The sequence below is a fragment of the Enhydra lutris genome, unplaced genomic scaffold, assembly GCF_002288905.1.
Source record: "Enhydra lutris kenyoni isolate GAN:26980312 unplaced genomic scaffold, ASM228890v2 scaffoldscaffold23, whole genome shotgun sequence".
Classification (NCBI taxonomy): domain Eukaryota; kingdom Metazoa; phylum Chordata; class Mammalia; order Carnivora; family Mustelidae; genus Enhydra; species Enhydra lutris.
The window spans coordinates 19,049,848-19,071,434 of record NW_019154107.1 but is presented as its reverse complement, the minus strand read 5'-3'; the positions used below and the strand labels follow the sequence as shown (position 1 = coordinate 19,071,434).

At 43.4% G+C, this 21,587-nt stretch overlaps 1 pseudogene; it reads right to left on the bottom strand.

Moving 5' to 3' along the window:
• Nucleotides 1-231: 231 nt before the first annotated feature.
• LOC111150462 lies at nucleotides 232-781 on the bottom strand (annotated as a pseudogene).
• Between the last annotated feature and the right edge of the window lie 20,806 nt (nucleotides 782-21,587).

The following is a 21,587-nucleotide window of genomic DNA, read 5'->3' as shown; positions in this document are numbered from 1 at the left end:
AGATACCTGCTTTAAAACTTAAAAGGTGAGACATTTGCACACACGAATCAGAGACCTTTATTTCTTTAAGAACCAAATAACTTTATTTAAACCAAATTAACTTTATTCATGGAAAAACTGGGAGAAAAGAACTGGAACATTTTGCAAAGGCAATACTGCAATACGCATGCTCGGCATGGTGATCAGGGAAAGTCACCATGCGCCTGGGGCTATGGGGAAAACAGTCCCAACTCAGTTCTTTTTGTCCCTGTCGCCCAGGGTGAGCTTGTCAAACAGGTACTCTGCCAGGCCGGCTTCCGGAGCCCCCATCTTGCGCAGGTCGGTGACATAGCCCCCCACTCTTTGATGGCCTTGACTTACTCGTGCAGGTAGTGGCTCTCCAGGAAGTCGCACAGCTGGGCGTCGTTCTTGTCGGTGGCCAGCTGGTGCAGGTCGAACAGGCTCTGGTTCACGCTCTTCTCCAGGTGCAGGGCGCACTCCATGGCCTTCAGCCGCCCTCCCAGTCGTCGCGGTCCGGCTTCTTGATGTCGCGGAGGCGGATGTGGCCCCCACGCTGGTTCTGCAGCTCCATGAGCTTCTCGGCATGCTGGGTCTCCTCGCGGGACTGGCGCAGGAAGAAGCGGGCGAAGTGCTTCAAGGCCACGTCGTCGCGGTCGAAGTAGAAGGCCATGGACAGGTACACGTAGGAGGCGTAGAGCTCCAGGCTGATCTGGCTGTTGATGGCGGCCTCGCAGTCGGGGTGGTAGTTCTGGCGCACTTGGGAGAGCTGCGGGGTGGCCATGGCTGGCGGCCCGGGCACCAGGGCGCAGGCGAAGGCGGCGCGGAAGCGAGAGCTGCAGGGTCGAAGGCAGTAGCGGCAGCAGGTCCTCAGTGCCTTTTCAGGGAGGGCGACGAGGGAGGCCGGTGATGATGGCGGGAACCTCCAGGAACTGTCGGAGTGGAAAAGGAGGGCACCCTCAGATGACGGTAGGGTCCAGGTGCCGCTCTGCGTTGAGATAGGGAATGGGGTCCGTTAAGGGGGGGTAGAGGAGGGAGGATTAGTTACGTTCGCGGGGGGGGGGGGGGGGGGGGGGAGGGTGGGGGAGGGGCGGGGGGGGGGGGGGGCGGGGGGGGGGGGGGGGGAGAAGATGGAAAGGGGGCCTGGCGTGAGCTCTGTGTTCCATGTTCCATCGTCAGAGCCTGGGTGAGGCAGGGCGACTCTGTTTTGAGCATATGACATCTATTAAATTTTTAATTTTGCCACAATATTTCTATTTTCCAAGGATTTGCTCCTGCTTTCAAATTACTCCCTTTTATAGAACCCTGTTCTCATTTTAAACCTCCTTGTCCTCCTTAAAAATTTTGAAAATATTTGGACTTTTTGATAGAGTTGCTTCTCTAATTTATATACAAATTAACACATATAATTGTATGGTTTATCATGATTTTCACTTTCCTGGAGTACTTAAAACTTTGCATATACATATTTAGTAATAAAAGGCTTGTTTGATTAGCTTAGGTAATTAACAGTTCTAAGGTACAGGTGTGATATCTGTTTGACTAACAGGCTTCTCATCTGAATGGGGGGGCAGAGTGTGTCAATAAAGGTGCATTTTATCTTTGGGATACATGGTTTGGGGCTTGCAAGTAGGATAGGGACCATTGCAAATGCCAAAATCTTGCCATTTTTATTCTTTTTTTTAAGTTCTTTTTTTAAAAAAAATTTTTAAAGATTTTATTCATTCATTTGGCAGAGCGAGACACAGTGAGAGAGAGAACACAAGCAGGGGTAGTGGGAGAAGAAGTAGGCTTCCCACTGAGCAGGGAGCCCAATGTGGAGCTCCATCCCAGGACCCCGGGGGTCATGACCTGAGCCAAAGGCAGACGCCTAATGATTGAGCCACCCATGTGCCCCTCAAGTTCTTATTTAAATTCCAGTTAGTTAACAGGTGGTTTAATATTAGTTTCAGGTGTAGAATTAGTGATTCATCACTTACATATAACATCAGGTGCTCATCACAAGTGCTCTCCTTAATGCCCATCACCCATTTAATCCATCCACCTGCCCATCTCACCGCCAGTAACCCTCAGTTTGTTCTCTATATTTAAGAGTCTGTTTTATGGTTTGCCCTCTTTTGTTTTTCCGCCTGTGTTCATCTGTTTTGTTTCTTAAACTCCACATATGAATGAAATCGTTACGGTGTTTGTCTTTCTCTGGCTTCATTTAGCATTATACTCTCTAGCTCCATCCATGTTGTTACAAATGGCAAGATCTCATTCTTTTTATGGTGAAGTAATATTCCATTGTACATATTTACCACATCTTTACCCATTTACTAGTCGATGGACTTTTGGACTCTTTCCATAATTTGGCTGTTGTTGATAATGCTGCTGTAACATTGGGGTGCATGTATCCCTTCAAATCAGTATTTTTGTATCCTTTGGGTAAATACCCAGTTGTGTAATTGCTGGACTGTAGGGTAGTTCTATTTCTAACTTTTTGCAGAAACTCCACTCTTTTCCACAGTGGCTGTACCAGTTTGCATTTCCAGCAACAGCTGAAAAGGGTTCCTTTATCTCCGCATCCTCACCTCACAATACTTGTTTCTTGTGTTGTTGATTTTAGCCGGTCTGACACGTGTGAAATGATATCGCATTGTTGTTTTCATTTGTATTTTGCTGATAGTAAGTGATGTTGAGCCTCTTTCCATGTGTCTCTTGGCCATCTGATGTCTTCTTGGGAGAAATGTCTATTCTTCTGCCCATTTTTAAATTGGCTTCTTGGGGCACCCGGGTGGCTCAGTGGGTTAAGCCGCTGCCTCCAGCTCAGGTCACGATCTCGGGGTCCTGGGATCGAGTTCCGCATCGGGCTCTCTGCTCGGCAGGGAGCCTGATTCCCTCTCTCTCTCTCTGCCTGCCTCTCTGCCTACTTGTGATCTCTCTCTGTCAAATAAATAAATAAAATCTTTAAAAAAATAATAAATTGGCTTCTTTTTTGGGTGCTGAGTTATATCAGTTCTTTATAGATTTTGGATACTCACCGTTCATTGGATATGTCATTTGCAAATACCTTCTCCCACTGAGCAGTGTTGCCTTTAGTTTTGTTGTTTGTTCCTTTAACTGTGCAGGAGCTTTTTATTTTGGTCAAGTTGAATAGTTTATTTTTGCTTTTGTTTCCCTTGTCTCAGAAGACTATCTAGAAAAGTGTTGCTACAGCTTATGTCCAGGAGATTACTGCCTGTCTTGTCTTCAAGGATTTTTAAGGTTTCAGATTTCACGTTTTTGTCTTTCACCCATTTTGAATTTATTTTCGTGTGTAATGTAAGAAAGCGGTCCAGTTTCATTCTTTTGCATGTTGCTATCCAGTTTTCTCAACACCATTTGTTGAAGAGATAGTATTTTCCCCATTACATACTCTTGTGCCTTTTGTTGAAGATTAATTGATTATATAATTGTGGGTTTATTTCTGGGGTTTCTATCCCGTTCCATTGATCTATGTGTCTGTTTTTGTGCCAATACCATTCTGTTTTGATACTACAGCTTTGTAATATAACTTTCAGTCTGGAATTGTGATACCTCCAGTTTCATTGTTCATTTTTAAGATTGTTTTGGCTCTTCAGGGTCTTTTGTGGTCCATACAAATTGTAGAATTTTTTTGTTCTAGCTCTGTGAAAAATGCTTAGTATTTTGATAGGGATGGCGTTAAATCTGTTGAAAGACATTTTAACAATATTTGCTCTTCCAAACCATGAGCATGGAATGTCTTTCCATTTCTTTATGTCTTCTTCAATTTCTTTTATCAATGTTTTATAGTTTTCAGAGTACAGATCTTTGACCTCCTTGGTTAAGTTTATTTCTATGTATTTTATTTTTGGTGCATTGCAAATGGGATTGTTTTCTTAATTTCTCTTTCTGCTGCTTCATTATTAGTATGCAACAGATTTCTGTATGTTGATTTTGTATCCTGTGACTTTACAGAATTCGTGTATCAGTTCTAATAGTTTTTTGGTGGAGTTTTTAGGGTTTTTTTATATACAGTATCATGTCATCTGGAAATAGTGATAGTTTTGCTTCTTCCTTACTAGTTTGGATGCCTTTTAAGTCTTTTTGTTGTCTGATTGTTGTGGCTATGTGGCTATGACTTCTAGTACTATGTTGAATAAAAGTGGTGAGAGTGGACATCCTTGTCTTGTGCCTGACCTTGGAGGAGGTGCTCAGTGTTCCCCCATTGAGTATGATGTTTGCTGTGGGTTTCTCATACAAGAATTTTATTATGTTGAGATATGTTCCCTCTAAATCTACTTTGTTGAAGGTTTTTATCATGAATGGATGTTGTTCTTTGTCAAATGCTTTTTCTGCATCTATTGAAATGATCTTTTTTTCCTTTTATTGATGGAATGTATCATGTTGATTGATTTGTGATTATTGAACCATGCTTGTATCCGAAGAATGAATCCCACTTGATTGTGGTGAATGATTTTTTTTTAATATATTGCTGGATTCAGTTTGCTAATATTTTGTTGAGGATTTTTGCATCTATGTTCATCAGTGATATTGGCCTGTTTTTACCCTTTTTTGTGTGGTATCTTTATCTGGTTTTGATATCAGGGTAATGCTGACCTCACAGAATGAATTGGGAAATTTGCCTTTCTCTTCTATTTTTAGGGATAGTTTGAGAAGAATACATATTAATTCTTCTTTAAATGTTTAGTAGAATTAACCCGAGAAGCTGTCTGGTCCTGGACTTTTGTTTTTTGAGTTTTTTGATTACTTATTCAATTTCCTTGCTAGGTTATGTGTTTCTAGAGATTTACATATTTCTTCTAGGTTGTCCAATTTGTTGGCATACCATTTTTTATAATATTCTCTTGATTGTATATTGGGAATGTTTGTTTTTATTTCTTATTTGTGATTTTGTTTAAGTCCTCTCTCTCTCTCTCTCTCTTTTTTTTTGAGCAGTCTAGCTAGAACTTTATCAGTGAACGAGCTCCTGATTTAAGCAATCTGGTTTATTATTTTTTTGGTTTCTATATCATTTTTTTTTCTGTTGTAACCTTTATTATTTCTTTCCTTCTACTGGTTTGGGTTTTGTTTGGTTTTCTTTTTCTAGCTCCATTAGGTTTAAGTTGTTCATTTGAGATTTTTCTTATTTCTTGAGGTAGGCCTGTCTTGCTATAAACTTCCTTCTTAGAGTCACTGTTGCTGTGTCCCAAAGATTTTGGATCATTGTATTTTTATTTTCATTTGTTTCTGTGTACTTTTTGATTTCTTTGATTTCTTGCTTGACCCCTTCATCATCTAGCAGCATATTATTTAATTTCCATGTATCTGTACTCTTTCCAGAGTTTTTCTTGTGGTTGATTTCTAGTTTTATAGCATCATGGTCAGAAAGAATGCATGGTACAACTTTGTTCTCTTTGAATTTGTTGAGACTTATTTTGTGGCCTACTGTGTGCTCTGTTCTAGAGAATGTTCCATGTGCACTTGAAGAGAATGTGTATTCTGTTTTAGGATGGAATGTTCTAAATATATCTGTTAACTCTATGTGGTCCAGGGTATTATTCCAAGCCATTCTTTTCTTGTTGATTTTCTGTTTGGGTGATTTGTCCATTGATATAAGTGGAGTGTTAAAGTTCCCTACTATTATTATATCATTATTGGTTAATTCCTTTATGTTTGTTACTAAGTGTTTTGTGTATTTGGGTGCTCCCATGTTGGGTGTATAAATATTTACAATTATGTTATATCTTCTTGTTGGATTGTCCCCTTTATTATTTATATAGTGTCCTTTATCCCTTGTTATGGTTTTTGTTTTAAAATCTATTTTGTGTGATATAAGTATTGCTACCCCGGCTTTCTTTTGACTTCCATTTGCATGATAAATGTTTTGCCATCCCCTCACTTTTCATCTGCAAGTGTCTTTAGATCTGAAATGAGTCTCTTGTAGGCAGCATTGAGATGGGTCTTGTTTTTTTATCCATTCTATCATGCTGTGTCTTTTGATTGAGCGTTTAGCCCATTTACATTCAAAGTAATTATTGATATGTATTTATTGCCCTTTTGTTACTTGTTTTGTCATTGTTTCTGTAGATTTTCTCTGATCTTTCTCTTGCTCTCTTTCATGGTTTGCAGGTTTTCTTTAGTGATATACTTGAATTCCTTTCTCTTTATTCTTATCTATTACTGGTTTTTGATTTGTGGTTACCATTAGAGTTGTATATAACATCTTCTGCCTATAGTGTCTACAGTAAGTTGATGGTCGTTTAAGTTTCAACCCATTCTTTAGTTTTATTCCTCCCATGTTTTAGGTATATAGTGCCATACTTTACATCCTTATGTTCTGGGCATCCCTTGTCTGATTCTTACAGAGACACATATTTTTCCTACTCTCATTTATGGAGTTTCCTTTCCTCTCAAAAAATCACCGTTAATATTTCTTATAGGGGTGGTTTAGTTGTCATGAATTCCTTTAGTTTTGTTTGTCTAGGAAATTCTTTCTCTCTTCTTCTATTCTGAATGATACCCTTGATGGATAGCGTATTCTTGGCTGCAGAGTTTTCCCATTCAGCATTTTGAAGGTATCCTGCCATTCCCTTCTTGCCTATAAAGTTTTTGATGAAAAATCCACTGAACCATATGGGGTTTCCCTTGTACATAACTGTCTTCTTTTTTCTTGCTACTTTAAAATATATTTCTGTATTACTACTTTTTGCCATTTTAATCACTACAGGTTTTGCCATCGACCTCCTTTGGTTGATTTTGTTGGGGGAATCTCTGTGCTGCCTGGATCTGGATTTCTGTTTCCTTCCCAGATTAGAGAAGTTTGAGCTATTTTTCCTTTAGGTAAATTTTCTGCCCTCTTTTCTCTCTTCTTTTTCTTCCTGTAATGCTAATGTTATTTATGCTCAATGGAGTCACTGGGTTCCCTAAGACTATTCACAATTTGCATAAGTTTTTCCTTTAATTTCTTCTGCTTGAGTACTTTCCATTACTCTCTCTTTCAGGTCACTAATTCATTTCTCTTCTTCCTCTGACCTACTATTCTATTAGGTTTATTTTTAATTTCATTTATTGTGTTCTTAATCTCTGATTGGTTCTTTTTTTAATCTCTTTGTTAAGGGTCTCACTGATGTCCTCCACTCTTTTCTCAAGTCCAGCGTACATCCTTATGATCATTATGTTATGTTCTCTATCAGGCATATTTCTTATATCCATCTCATTTAAGTCTCTGCTGCTCTCGCTGGCTCTTGGTCTTTTCCTTTTATTTTGGACATACACTTCTCTGTCTCCTCACTTTGTCTAATTCTTTGTGCCTATTTCTGTGTGTTAGGCAAGTTGGCTACTTCTCCTGCTCTTGTTGTAATGGCTTTATGAAGCAGATGTCCTGTAGTGCCCTGCAGTGCAGTGCCACCTGTTTCCCAGGACCCGGCACTTCAGGAAGTGTCTCCAAATGTGTGCTGCCTCGGCTCTGTTGTTGTGCCCTGGCCTCTTTTTCCCTCAGGCCAGTTGTCTGCCAAGGCTCTCTTTGCCTGTTGTAGGCAGTGTTTGGTCCCTGTTGTGGGGAATGTTTTAATAAGGTGTACATTGATCTCCTTGTGAAATGAGACCTGCCACTGCCACCACCACCACTGGAACTGAGGTCCAGCAAGATGTGTGGTTGGAAGATAAGGTGTTGATGGGGGTTACATCCATCTTCTGGGGAAGGAGACCTGATGTGCTGTGACTGAGGCAAATGTGACTGGGAAAGGTGGATGCACTGAAGTGTTGGGGGCAGGGCTTGGTGTAAGCAAGTTGGTACAGCTCTGGTTCTCACAGGTGGCCACTAGTTTATTCTAAGGGGACAGGGGAGGGAAATGACACTTGCCATCTCTCCTGTGTTCCTGGCAAGGTCTTCTCATGATCCCTGCCTTTCTACGGCATGTTCCAAGATAAGTAAATCACTCTCCCTCCCATCTGCCCCTGGCGTTTTTCAAACTGCTGGTTCTAAATTATATTTCCATGGGCTGTTTTGCCTGCTGTCTCTTTAAGGGTGGGAACTTCACTTCCTAAGGCCCTCCCAGCTGTACCAGAGCTGAGACCACACATTTTTTAAATTCCAGGCTTTATGTCCTGCTGACTGCTTTCAAAAAGCCAAACATTATGGGGATTTGTCTTCCCTGTGAGGGCTTCCTGGTGTGGTAATCTGCTTGGTTTTTTTGTTTGTTTTTTTTGTTTGTTTTTTTGTTTTTTTTTTTTCTCATCTCAGTGCCACCAGCAACTTCCCCACCATGGATGCCCATGGTCCATATTTCACCCCCAAGTATATCCTAGCCCTTCCTTCCTTCTTTGATGTGGCTTCTCTACCTTTAATTATGGAGTTTGTTCTGCCAGTCTTCAGGTCATTTTCTGGGTTGTTTATGCTGATGTGAGTGTTATTTTATCTGTGAGATGAGGCAAGCTTAGGATTCTCCTACTCTGCCATCTTCCCAGCCTTCTGTCTGGATTGTTCTTGATTTACATTCCACTGGTCTGATTTGTAGGTGACATTTCCTTATAAGGTTGTGGTCTCTCATCCTTTTTCATTGAGTATAATGAATATTTCATCCTAAGAGTAGAAAAGATACTCAGATTGCTTTTCCTCATGGGATTAAAATGTTTTCTAGGGGGTTATTTAGCATCTGTCTCCCAAGCTATTGTCCTCAGTCAATAATCCAGACAACCATGACATTTGTGTATGCTTATTTTGAACTAGACTGTGTTTATTTTTTTTAAGATTTTATTTATTTATTTATTTGACAAAGAGAGAGAGATCACAAGTAGGCAGAGAGGCAGGCAGAGAGAGAGGGAGAAGCAGGCTCCCCACTGAGCAGAGAGCCTGATGCAGGGCTCGATCCCAGTACCCTGGGATCATGACCTGAGCCGAAGGCAGAGGCTTTAATCCACTGAGCCACCCAGGTGCTCCTAGACTGTGTTTTGTGAGGTCTTAGGAACATCTGCCCATTCCACCTCTCAACAGTTTGGGACACACAAGTCCCAAGTAATTCTTTACTGGTTATGTGTACCTATTTGGCTTAACTAAGCCAACACTCCTCAGATGAGCCATAATTCTTCCCACCCAGTTTTTGAATCTGGAGGTGAGGGGTGAAGTCGTATGTCAGATAATTTTTAGGGTCTGCGTTCTGCATTTAGTGGCTAGCAACAGACTCATACCCATTTTGTTTAGAAACTAGCACAGAGTGTTAGGGATTTTCATTGGTCCTCAATACTCTCCTGACAGTTATTTTCTGATTGAGCACTTGTGGTTCAAGTATCCAGTACCACAGTTGTACTTTTTATTCTGGAAGGACCTCAGATGATTCCTCTGTCACATATGGCCAGAGACTGTGACTTTCTTGGGGAAGGTTCTAGGCTGACAGTGGCCTCAGTGACCATTTACTGCTTATCAAATGACCAGTTTCACCCAAGGAGCAGTGTGGAAGAACCACTACCTGTGGAAAGTGAACAGCAGAAGTCTTGGTGATGGGGGCTGCCCTACTGTTTTGGGTCCGTCTCAGCCTATCTGTAGTGATGCTATTGGCTAGAAATGCCTGGGGCACTCACCTGGACCCATATATTTGTGATGAGCCCTCACAGACATTTCCCCATTCAAAGCCAATATCGTGGCTGGACTGGCCCCTTGTGATTCTTATGATTGAGAATACACGTCAGCAACAACCATCAGGGAAATTTGGAGAAAAAATGTTTCTTATTCACAAGTCCTAGGGCCACACAGTGAGGTTGTAGGTAGAGAAAGAAAGCATGCAGGCCTGGGGCTCTACTCTATTGTGGTCTAGGCTGAGTGCCTAGGGTTTCATAAATGCACTCTTTATTGGTGAATTTAAAACATAAGAGTGGGAATTAAAATGGGGGAAGAGAAAAACAAGTAGTCAAATGGTGAGTTATCTAAACCAACCAGAGCTCTCCAAAACAAAGGAAACTTTAGGGGTGGGGCAGCCTGGTTTTCTATCTAGTCATGTCACTGGCAGTGTGTTTATTTAGGATGTGTTTGTGGCTACTTAAGCAATCAAAAGCTCAATGTCAGGCACTTGGGTTACAACAAAAAAAAAAACCTGCCAGGTGCTTACACTATGATCTACCCTGTGTTGCTGAGGCATCAGAACTAAGGGTGAGGATATTAACAACCTGCAGTATTTATAGGCAGGAGAGCTGTCTGGTTCTGAGGGCTCACTTTGGCTTGCTATAATGGAAAAATATGATTCAGCACTGCTCTGCAGTCAGCAAGGAAAATCCTAATGGTCTGACAGGCCTCTTGGTATAGGGTAGGGTCAATCAGCAGTCACATGGCAAATTCTGCAAAAAACTGTTCCAGTGGGTCATCCTCCTCTTCCATCAGGGTGGTACGGTTAGCCGATTGTTCCCAGAAAACATTGCATGCTCTGCTACGTTCACTCTACACTGGAAGCCCACTTTTCTTGTGGTACAGTTGTGGGCTAGACCGGTACTGTCCCAGCATTGTATCTGTCTGCGGTGGTTAGGCCAGAGGGATCTACCAAGCAACCCTATCACCGAGCCATACAAAGCAGTGAGAACAGCCATAGCCATATAGAGCATGAGGTTGGGTTGGGTTCCTTCTGCGTGAGCTATTTGCGTATTGGTTAATGGGTGAGCATGGTGGTTCTTGGTGAGAAGGTACTGGATTACCTGGTCTAGTATGGGATAAGACCATGACCTGCAGCTTTCCCTCCATACTCCTCTCTAAATATGGCTCATGTCTATCAACTGGAGAGTGTCTTTCCCTCTTTCAGACACCTAAACTCTGTCACTGGTTACTTGCAGGGTGTTTATACTACCTGTAGATTAGTAAGGGGATTAAGTTTCATTAGCCAGCCCTTATAACCACTGTATTCAGTGAAGGTGGCCAGCATGGAGGCAGCTCCTTTTGGAAAGTCCTCACTCTTATCAGGGTTTCCAAACAAATGAACTTGCACTCACCTGGTGGGCTTTTGTCCTGGGGGACACTCAGTGATGAGGGAATCTTATTGAACTATACACCCTCAGACAGGTTGCCAGCATGAAGCAGATGGTGAGATGACTGAAAACTCAGAGTGGAAGGGGCAGTGGAGTCAGAGGGTGAAATAAAGCGCACGTTTTCTTGGAGTGCAAAAGCTTGGGGGTTGCCAGAGATGACCAGATGTGGGATTTTGCAAGGTGTATAATAATTGGTATGTGAGAAATGGAGGCCCCAGGGGTCAGAATTAAGCAAGATGAGGGGCTGGGGCAAGAGTTCGATCCATGTAGGGGACTACTTGCTTGAAAGTATTTCAAGTAGTGTCTCTTTAAGAAGGCTGTTAGCATGCTCTGTGAGCCTAGCCACCTGACGGAGGTAACCTAGATGGAAGTTGCAAAGAATCGTATTTGGAGAGCCCATCGCTGAGCCTCCTAGGAGGCAAAGTGGGTACCTGGTCAGAGTCCGTGTGTCTGGCAGTTAGAGGGAACAAGAATACATTTTAGCAAGAAGGAAGGAATTCCAGGTGGGGGTCACCAGGAGGAGTCCCGTGTAAGTACTGATGATTGCGATGACGTATCTGGAAGCCTCAGCAGAAGGGGGCAGAAGGTAGATGAAATCAATCTGCCAGAGGGAGTATAGTTTGTCTCTCCAGGGGACATGTCCCCATGTAGATAGCCTCCATTGTTTGGTCTGGGAGCAGAGAACGTATCCATCATAGCCTCGGCTGCTGCTGAGGAGAGGACGAGTCTCCTCACTTGAGCCCAAGTTACTAAAGCATGAATTCCCCAAGACCCAAGGTTATGTGGGCCCCTTTTGTGAGCTGTTGGCAAGGGTCAGTACCCTGAGCTATCCGTACTGGGCAAACTGTGGAGGATTTAGTGAGGGAGTCTGTGATATTGGGGTGTGTGTGTATGTGTGTGTGTTTAATTTTTTTAGAAGATTATTTTAGGGACACCTGGGTGGCTCAGTCAGTTAAGTGTCTGCCTTTGGCTCAGGTCATGATCCCAGGGTGTTAGAATCGAGTCTTGCATCAGGCTCCTTGCTCAGCAGAGAAACCGCTTCTCCTTCTGCCTGCTGTTCCCCTTGCTTGTGTCTATTCTCTCTCTCTCTCTCTCTCTCTGAAAAATAAATAAAATCTAAAAAAAATAAAAGATTATTTTAGAGCAAGCGCAAGCAAGCTGGGGGAGGGGCAGAGTGAGAGAATCCTGAAGCATACTTTGCACTGAGCATGGTGCCTGACATAGGGCTTGATCCCAGGACCCTGAGCTCCTGACATGAGCCAAAACCAAGAGCCGGCCACTTAACCGACTGAAAGGAGTCTGTGATATTGTTGAAAATGGCTTTTGGTGTAGAGTGGTAGAGTGGTTAGTTGTGCAGAAGTGTGAATAACAATGATAGGAATTGGAGACTCTGCTAATTCCTTTTACATCTGGGCACCCCAGTTGGGCTTGTGTGAGAAAATTCTCCCTTAGCCATTGGCCAGACCAAACCATAAGACCGTTAGGAACAGCCCACATAATGTGGCTCTGCAAAAGGCCCCATTTTCTGGTGTCCCCAAGGACTAGGTGAACAGCTAGTTCTGCCAGTCGGCCTGAGCTGGGAGGGCCCTCCTTGACTGGAGAGGTACCTGAGGCCAGGTGGGATGCTGTGGCTCTCTGGTGAGCTGCGTGGTGTAGGGTGGTGATGCCGCCATCCACGAAGAATACCAAGTCCTTGTCCATCTCAGACATTGAGTCCCAAGGAGCTTCCCAGATAGAGGAGGAGGAAGCAGGGGTGCCACTATTCCTTCCTCAAGGATCTCATGGCTCAGCATGGGGGAAGCCACAACATCCTATAATTTGGAAAGGCCTTTGATGTTTGGTTTAGCCCTTTCCTGAAGCTACCATTTACCACTTACCAAGGAGGCATCAGTGGCTGTGCTGACCTTCTGCTGGGATACATCTCTAACTCAGGGCATCATAGGAACTTGTGTGCAGAGTAGTACTGGGTGGGAGCTAGTTAGGGCCTCCGCTTCTAAAAGAGACCAGTAGGATGCCCAAAGCTGGCACTCAATGGGAGTATATTGTGCTGTCACTAAGGGTAAGCACTTAGTCCAAAACCCCATAGGAAGCCAGGCAGACCCATGTTTGGTTCAGAGACCCCAGGAGACCAATGTCCTGACCTCCTATTTGGAAGCAGAGGGGACTAAGGTAAGTCTTGTTGGGCTGCCTGCTGGGCAACTTCCAAAGCATAGTGTCGGGCCCCACCCCAGTGGTAAGTGCCAGGTGTGACTGCATATACAGAGTGAAGAATTAGTGAGAGGTGAGGGATGTGTTGCATCCAGAGCACAAGAAGACCTAGTATGTGTTGTGGCTGAGTGTAGTAGGTGGCTTAATGGTGACTAATGGACGTTTAGGAATTTCTTGGCTTTTAGAGGACTACATGATGCCCAGAAACTTGACAGATGAGGCTGGGCGTTAGACCTTGGCGGGGTGGGGGGGGGGGCAATTGCCCAGTTGCATTTGTTTAGTTTGTGAGGGTGTGCTAAACTGCCCACACTTCTTCCTCGGAGGGACCCCTCACAATCATGTCAACAATATAATGCCCAAATTGGCACCTTTCCAATTATAAGGTATTTAAATCCTAGTGGCAGAGATTATGTGCAGTTGCAGGACTGTTTAAATATGCCATTAGGAATCTCAAAAATGTATACTGAGTCCCTTCCAAAGTGAAAGTAAATCGAGTTTGGGATTCCTCCATGGTAAGAACAGAATAGAGCGTATTAGCTAGGTCAGTGACCGTGAAGGATGCTCCTTGGGCCCATTGTTTGTCCTCAATCAGTTCTATAGTATTAGGAATTAGAGCCTTAATTAGAGCTGAGCAGTGAGGGTCTTCTAGTCAGTGGTGAGGTGCCGTTCATTAGTACTGTCCAGATGGGGATATTGAAAAGGGGGGGATTGTGGGCTTAATGACTCTTGCCTCAAGAATATCTTTAATGACTGAGCATAGGCTCTCAGTGCCTCATTTAAGTTGGTATTCGGGAGTGTTTACCATCTTGACTGGGGGAGGGAAAGTCACTAGTGTCCATTTGGCAAGTCCCACCAGGAAGGCCAAAAACCTGGTCTTGTTCCTTGTGGCATGACATTGTGTCAGTACATCCATGCCTATAATAGGGAAAAAAAAGAGCCAGGGGGCCACAACCAGAGGAAGGTTTTTGAGGTGAATGGGGTCCCAATAGTTACATCTGAATGGATCTGTGGGCCTTTGATTATTTTACTGGTGAAGACCTGTAGGTAGAAGGGCTCCCCTTTTGGAAATTTAAAGAAATTGACTGGCAGCAACTTGGGTCACGTGTAATGACAGTGACTTGGTGTCTAATAGGGCCACAAAGAACTGTGCGTTTTTATTGTCCCAATGGCCCCTTGGAGTGGTATGGGACGCTTGACCTCGGGAGATGGGACAAGCCCTGGGGAGTCACGAATTTTCAAGCGTAGGGCTTAATGGCTGCCAGTCCTTGAGATTAGGGAAGGGGGAAAAGTACAAACTGGGTTGGGGCCAGAGGGGTTAAAGGAAAGTTACGTGTCAAGAAGATGGATGGCTGAAGAAGGTTGTGGTTGGGAAAATGCTACTTTTGGGGTCTGCGGTTTAGAAACCTGCTGTCTGGAGATTAGGTGTCAGGATCCAGGAGATTTTATAACTCCCAGTGGGAATATACCTGTGTATTCCCATAAAGGACAAAATTAGATCAGAGTTCATTAAGGAAGGAGTGGGGAACCCTTTCTATTGAGGGAAATTTGTTTGAGTGAGACCTTTCTGGGGCAGTGGCAGCAGAGGGTAGGAGTCTGAAGTATCTGGGTGAGAATCCCCTTTAGGTCTATCAACCATGTCAGTGCCCTCAGGGCCTTTGGGATGGTTTCAGCAGTTGCAATAAAATATAGTAGTGCCATCCTGTAATTAGGAGGAGTACCCTTTAAAAAGAATTCTCTGGACTCCGGGTCAAAATGGGGCCTCTTCACGGTGGGAAATGAAGGAAGGGGTCATGATGATCGTGGAAATGATAAACCCATTGGACTGTGCCGGTTTTGTACAATAGGAGATGAGGCTCGTCTAATGTTTTCCATTCACTGCGAGCCTTAGCAGTGATTGCTGAGATAGAAGGATGGGCGTGGCGCCAGGCAGTAAATAATCCAAATGAGGAAAGGGAGGGCCGTTGTACAAATACTGGTGGCTCTAGAGGCTTTTGTCTTCCCTTTCCCTCTTTCTCCTCACAAGAGGCCTCCATAACCCTGTCAGCTCTTCCCTTGGTGGCCAGGACTCATTGTGAAACATGGTTCTGCCCCGTCAGGGGAAAGCTGAGGGGGCTCAGGATCTCTGTCCTCTCAAAGGACATAAGCATAGAGCCCAGAGGACCTCTTATAAGATTATGGATTTTAGATCTTTAGGGATCCTGGCCAGGATAATGCATGTTGGCAGCCTTGGGTAACAATTCAGGGCCTGTTCTGGAAACACAAAATGGCCTGTAAGTTCCCTTTTCGCCTTCCTGCTGCACAAAACGTTTAAGAAAGGTTTGAATTTTTCAGATACACTTTTTTTTTTTTAAAGATTTTACTTATTTATTTGACAGAGAGAAATCAAAAGTAGGCAGAGCAGCAGGCAGAGAGAGGGGGAAGCAGGCTCCCCGCTGAGCAGAGAGCCCGATGCGGGGCTCGATCTCAGGACCCTGAGATCATGACCTGAGCCAAAGGCAGAGGCTCAACCACTGAGCCACCCAGGCGCCCCTCAGATACACTTTTTGATGGCAGTTTCTACTTTACAGTTTCTCCTGCTACCTTAATCTTACATGTTGTTACCAGAAAACAATTGTGGATGATACTCTGTGAGCCCTCCTCGTAGGTGGCCACATTCTTTTCCCAGGTTATCCTAATGGACATCTGCAGGACTGGAGTCTGCCTACACTAGTGCAGTATTTACAGGGTCTGTAAGAAAAGCCCCCCAGGGCCTCTGGAGTGTAGTTGGCTCTGAGCAACACCTAGGAATTTTCCAGGGGGTCTTACATTTATCAAGGAGCTAGGACATCTCCTCAAGGTCCTTTGCAGGCACTGCCACCAGCAGTTCAGGATACTTACATTTGTCCACTGATTTGTTTTTTTAGTAACATTCCACCAGGAATTGGACCCATGGTATCCTATCAGATCAGGGGATAGAAAGTGAGATCAAGAGTGAGTTGATGACTCAGACGTGAGGCCTCTCTTGTATTTGCATTCCCCCTTTCACCGTGCCACTGGTTTCCTGTTGCAAGGTTGTAACTTCTGGATTGAGACTTACAGTCCAGGCACAACCCACCGACACAGTGGTCTCTGGTGGGGGTCTCCCACCCTCCGTGCCTATGGGAACATCCTTACATTGTGCCTTTAGCTAAGGGCCTTTCCTGGGTCAGTGACAATAGCCTTGAGATTCAGTTCAACCTCCTTAGCTCCGCTTGGCCTCGAGGCGGGAAGGACCCTCAGGCACATGAATAGTGCATTAAGGCCTTCATAATTCGTGGTCTGATTGGCTCATTAGACCACGTGGCCTTGGTCATGCTGCTCTGGGGAGATTGTTGACCTATTCCAGCAGCAGTGACGTTTGAGGATGGATGCGCAGGCAACACATGGTGCAGGCGATATGCAAAAGCACACGGCGGCGGGACAGACCTCCAACCAGCGATGCTCCTTTCGCAGAGGGCGCTAGCCCCCGCCCCCCACCCCGGGTCAGTCAGCCAGCCAGTTGTAAGTAATGTGCATTCCCTTCAGTTAACTGCAACAACAGTCATGCAGTCCTACCAACTAGCCAACTGTTTGGGGCCAGCCTCAGCCCAGTAGTGCTGTTCTGAAATGCCTAAGGGCACCCCGCTGGGCCCCAGGTGAACCCTCACAGGCGTTTCCCCTTTCAGAGCCAATGTCGTAAACTAGACCAGCCCTTGTGGCTCTTCTTACGATTATCAAGCCTACCTAGGCAACAAGCATCGGGGAACTTCAAAAAAATACAACTTATTACTCTCAAATCCTGGAGAACATATTATATGCATGGGCCCATACAGTGGGGTTGTGGTAGACAGCGTGAGAGTGTAAGAGCACACACATACAAAGATCTGGGGTTCTGCTTTTACTAGAGCTTAAGGTGGGGTGCCTAGAGTTATGCAGGTTTACTAGTGGTGAATTTATTTATTTAAAATTCAGCTAGCCAACATAGAGTACATCATTAGTTTCAGATGCAGTGTTCAGTAATTCACCAGTTGCGGTTAACACCGTGTTCATCCCATCCCGTGCCCTCCTTAATGCCCATCAGCCAGTTACCCCATCCCCCCACCCACCTCCCCTCCACCAACCCTCAGGTTTTTTTCCCCCAGAGTTAAGAGACTCTCATGGTTTGTCTCCCTCTCTGATTTCTTCCCATTCAGTGTTCCCTCCCTTCCCCTATGGTCCTCTGCGCTATTCCTTATATTCTACATATGAGTAAAACCATATGATAATTGTCTTTCTCTGATTCACTTACTTCACTTAACATATTTTACTTAGTACCTCCAGTTCTATCCACATTGATGTAAACGGTACATATGGATCCTTTCTGATGTCTGAGTAATATGCCATTGTAGGTATAAACCACATCTTCATCCATTCAGCTGTCAAAGGACATCTCACCTCCTTCCACAGCGTGGCTGTTGTGGCCATTGCTGCTATGAACACTGGGGTGTGGGTGCCCCTTCTTTTCACTACATCTGTATCTTTAGGGTAAATACCCAGTAGTGCAATTGCTGGGTCATAGGGTAGCTCTATTTTTAACTCCTTGAGGAACCTCCACACTGTTTTCTGGAGTGGCTGCACCAGCTTGCATTCCCACCAACAGTGTAAGAGGGTTCCCCTTTCTCCACAAGCTTTGCCAACATTTGTTGTTCCCTGTGTTGTTAATTTTAGCCATTCTAACTGGTGTGAGGTGGTATCTCATTGTGGTTTTGATTTGTATTTCCCTGATGCCAAGTGATGTGGAGCATTTTTTGGTGTGTTTGTTGGCCATTTGGGATGTCTTTGGAGAAGTGTCTGTTTGTGTTGTCTGCCCATTTTTTGACTGGAGTTTTTGTTCTTTGGGTGTTGAGTTTGATAAGTTCTTTATAGATCGTGGCTACTAGCCCTTTATCTGATATGTCATTTGCAAATATCTTCTCCCATTCTGTATGTTGCCTTTTATTTCGTTCACTGCAGAGCTTTTTATCTTGATGAAGTTCTGATACTTCATTTTTGCTTTTGTCCCTTGACGTTGGAGAGGTGTCTAACAAGAAGTTGCTGTGGCCTAGGTCAAAGAGATTGCTGCCTGTGTTCTCCTCTAGGATACTGATGGATTCCTGTCTCCTATTTGGTCTTCCATCCATTTTGGTTTTATCTTTGTGTATGGTGTAAGAGAAAGGTCCAGTTTCATTCTTCTGCATGCAGCTATCCAGTATTCCCAGCACCATTTATTGAAGAGACTGGCCTTTTTCCATTGGACATTCTTTCCTGCTTTGTTGAAGATGAGTTAATCATAGAATTGAGGGTCCATTTCTGGGTTCTCTCTTCTGTTCTATTGATCTGTGTGTCTGTTTTTGTGCCAGTACCATACTGTCTTGATGATGACAGCTTTGTAATAGAGCTTGAAGTTTGGAATTGTGATGCTGCCAACTTTGGTTTTCTTTTTCAACAATCCCCTGGCGATTCAGGTTTTTTTCTGGTTCCATACAAATTTTAGGATTGTTTGTTCCAGCTCTGGGAAAAATGTTGATGGTATTTTGATAGGAATTGCCCTGAATGTGTAGATTGCTCTGGGTAGCACAGACATTTTAACGAATTTATTCTTCCAATCCAGGAGCATGGAATGTTTTTCCATCTCTTAGAGTCTTCTCAATTTCTTTCATGAGTGTTCTATAGTTGTCTGAATATAGATTCTTTGCCATTTGGTTAGGTTTATTCCTAAGTATCTTATGGTTTTTGATGCAATTCCTTAATTTTCCTTTCCTCAGTCACATATTTAGTGTATAGAAATGCCACTGATTTCTGTGCATTGATTTTTTTGTATCCTACTATGTTGCTGAATTCCTGTATGAGTTCTAGCAATTTTGGAGTGGAGTCTTTTGAGTTTTCCACTTAAAGTGTCATGTCACCTGTGAAGAGTTTTACTTCTTCTTTGCCAATTTGAATGCCTTTTATTTCTTTTTGTTGTCTGATTGCTGAGGCTAGGACTTCTAGCATTATGTTGAACAGTAGTGGTGAGAGTGGGCGTCCCTGTCGTGTTCCTGACCTTAAGGGAAAAGCTTTCATTTTTTCCCCATTGAGAATGATATTCAATGTGGGCTTTACATGGATGACTTTTACAATATTGAGCTATGTTCCCTCTATCCCTACATGGTGAAGAATTTTAATCAAGAAAGAATGCTGTCGAGGCACCTGGGTGGCTCAGTGGGTTAAAGTCTCTGCCTTCGGCTCAGGTCATGATCCCGGGGTCCTGGGATCGAGCGCCGCATTGGGGAGCCTGCTTCCCCCCCCTCTCTCTGCCTGCCTCTCTGCCTACTTGTGATCTCTGTCTGTCAAATAAATAAAATCTTAAAAAAAAGAATGCTGTATTTTGTCAAATGTTTTTTCTGCATCAGTTGAGAGGATCATATGGTTCTTTTCTTTTATTGATGTGATGTATGACACTGATTGATTTGTGAATGTTGAACCACCTTGCATCCCTTGCTTTCTTTTGAGGTCCATTACTGTGGTAAATGGTCCTTCACCCCCCTTATTTTCAGGCTGGATGTGTTTTGGGGTCTAAAATGAGTCTCTTGGAGTGCTTGCTTGGCTCAGTCATTAAGTGTCTGCCTTTGGCTCAGGTCATGATCCCAGAGTCCTGGGAGTGAGCCCTGCATTGGGCTCCCTGCTCAGTGAGAAACCTGCTTCTACCTCTCCCACTTCCCCCGCTTGTGTTCCCTCTCTTGCTGTCTCTCTCTGTCAAAACTTAAAAAAAAAAAATGATATAATAATAGTCTCTTGTAGACATCATGTGGATCAGTCTTGCTTTTTTATCCAATCTGATACCCTGTGTCTTTTGATGGGAGCATTTAGCCCATTTACATTCAGAGTAACTATCGTAAAATATAAATTTAGTGCCATTGTATTGTCTGTAAAGTTCCTGTTTCTGTAGATTGTCGCTGTTTCTTTCTGGTCTATGTTACTCTTGGGCTCTCTCTGCCTGGAAGCTCTTTATCTCTCCTACCATTCTAAATGACAGCCTTGCTGGATAAATTATCCTAGGCTCCATGTTCTTTTCATTTAATACCCTGAATATATCATGCCAACCCATTCTGGCCTGCCAGGTCTCTGTGGATAGGTCTAATGTTAGTCTGATGTTCCTCTGTAGGTTAAAAACTCTTGTCTTGAGCTGCTTTCAGAATTTTCTCTTTGTCTCCGAAATCTGCAAGCTTCACTATTATATGTCAGTGTTGATCTATTTTTATTGATTTTGGGAGGGGTCCTCTCTACTTCTTGGATTTGAATGCCTGTTTCCTTCCCCAGATTAGGGAAGTGCTCAGCTATGATTTGCTCAAATATACTTTCTGGCCCTCTCTTCACCCTCAGGCATCCCAATAATTCTGATGTTGGATCATTTTATGGCATCACTGATTTCTCGAAGCCTCTTCATTGGTTGTTAGTTGTTTTTCTCTCTTTTCCTCAGCTTCTTTCCTTTCCATCAATCTGTCTTCTAGAGCACTTATTCTCTCTCCTGCCTAACTTGCCCTAGCTGTTAAAGTATCCAATTTAGATTGCATCTCTGAGCATTTTTAATTTTGGCCTGATTAGATCTCATTTCTGCACTAAGAGATTCTCTAGGGTCTTTTGTGCCTTTTTCAAACCCAGCTATGAACTTTGTTATCCTGAATCCCATCTCTGACATCTTACTTATATCCATATCAATTAGATCTGTGACAGAGAGCAATACCTCTGGTTCTTTCTTTTGTTATGACTTCCTCCTTCTAGTCATTTTGCTCAGGGACGAATGGGTGACTGGGTGAGCAGAATCAAAAATATCAACCATGACCCAAGCAAAATCCACACTAGAGAAATCTGAAGAGGTCAGAAACCAAAACAGAAAGACAAAAACAAAAGACAAAGTAAAGAGTGGGGAGGGGAGGATATAATCTCACAGGGGGGACAAAACAGGGTGATCCAGTTGCTCCTTAGTGTATTTTGGTCTCTGTGTTAGAAGACACCAAATCTCCAAATTGCAAAGAAAGCAAAACTTATATATACAAAAATAAAATTGAATAGAGTGAAAGGAGGCCAAAAATAAAGAATATACCTACCAAATATAGATGTAAGAAATCAAAGTTGAAAAGTGACTTAAAAACAAAGAGGTGATAAAATAAGAAACTAGTAGAAATGGGAAAAAAAGAAAAAAGAGAAATGGAAAATTTTAGATTGAAAGACAAATCATGAGGGAAAAAACCCCGGAGTTCTATGTACTGTTTTTCTCTAGCACCAGAGTTTTACAGTCTTGGAAACTAGTTGTGTACCTGTTCTTCCAGTTGGTCTTGGTGGGGAGGGCCCTGCTGTGCTGCTTCTCAGGTGTTTTTGCCTGGGTGGAGTTGCATCTC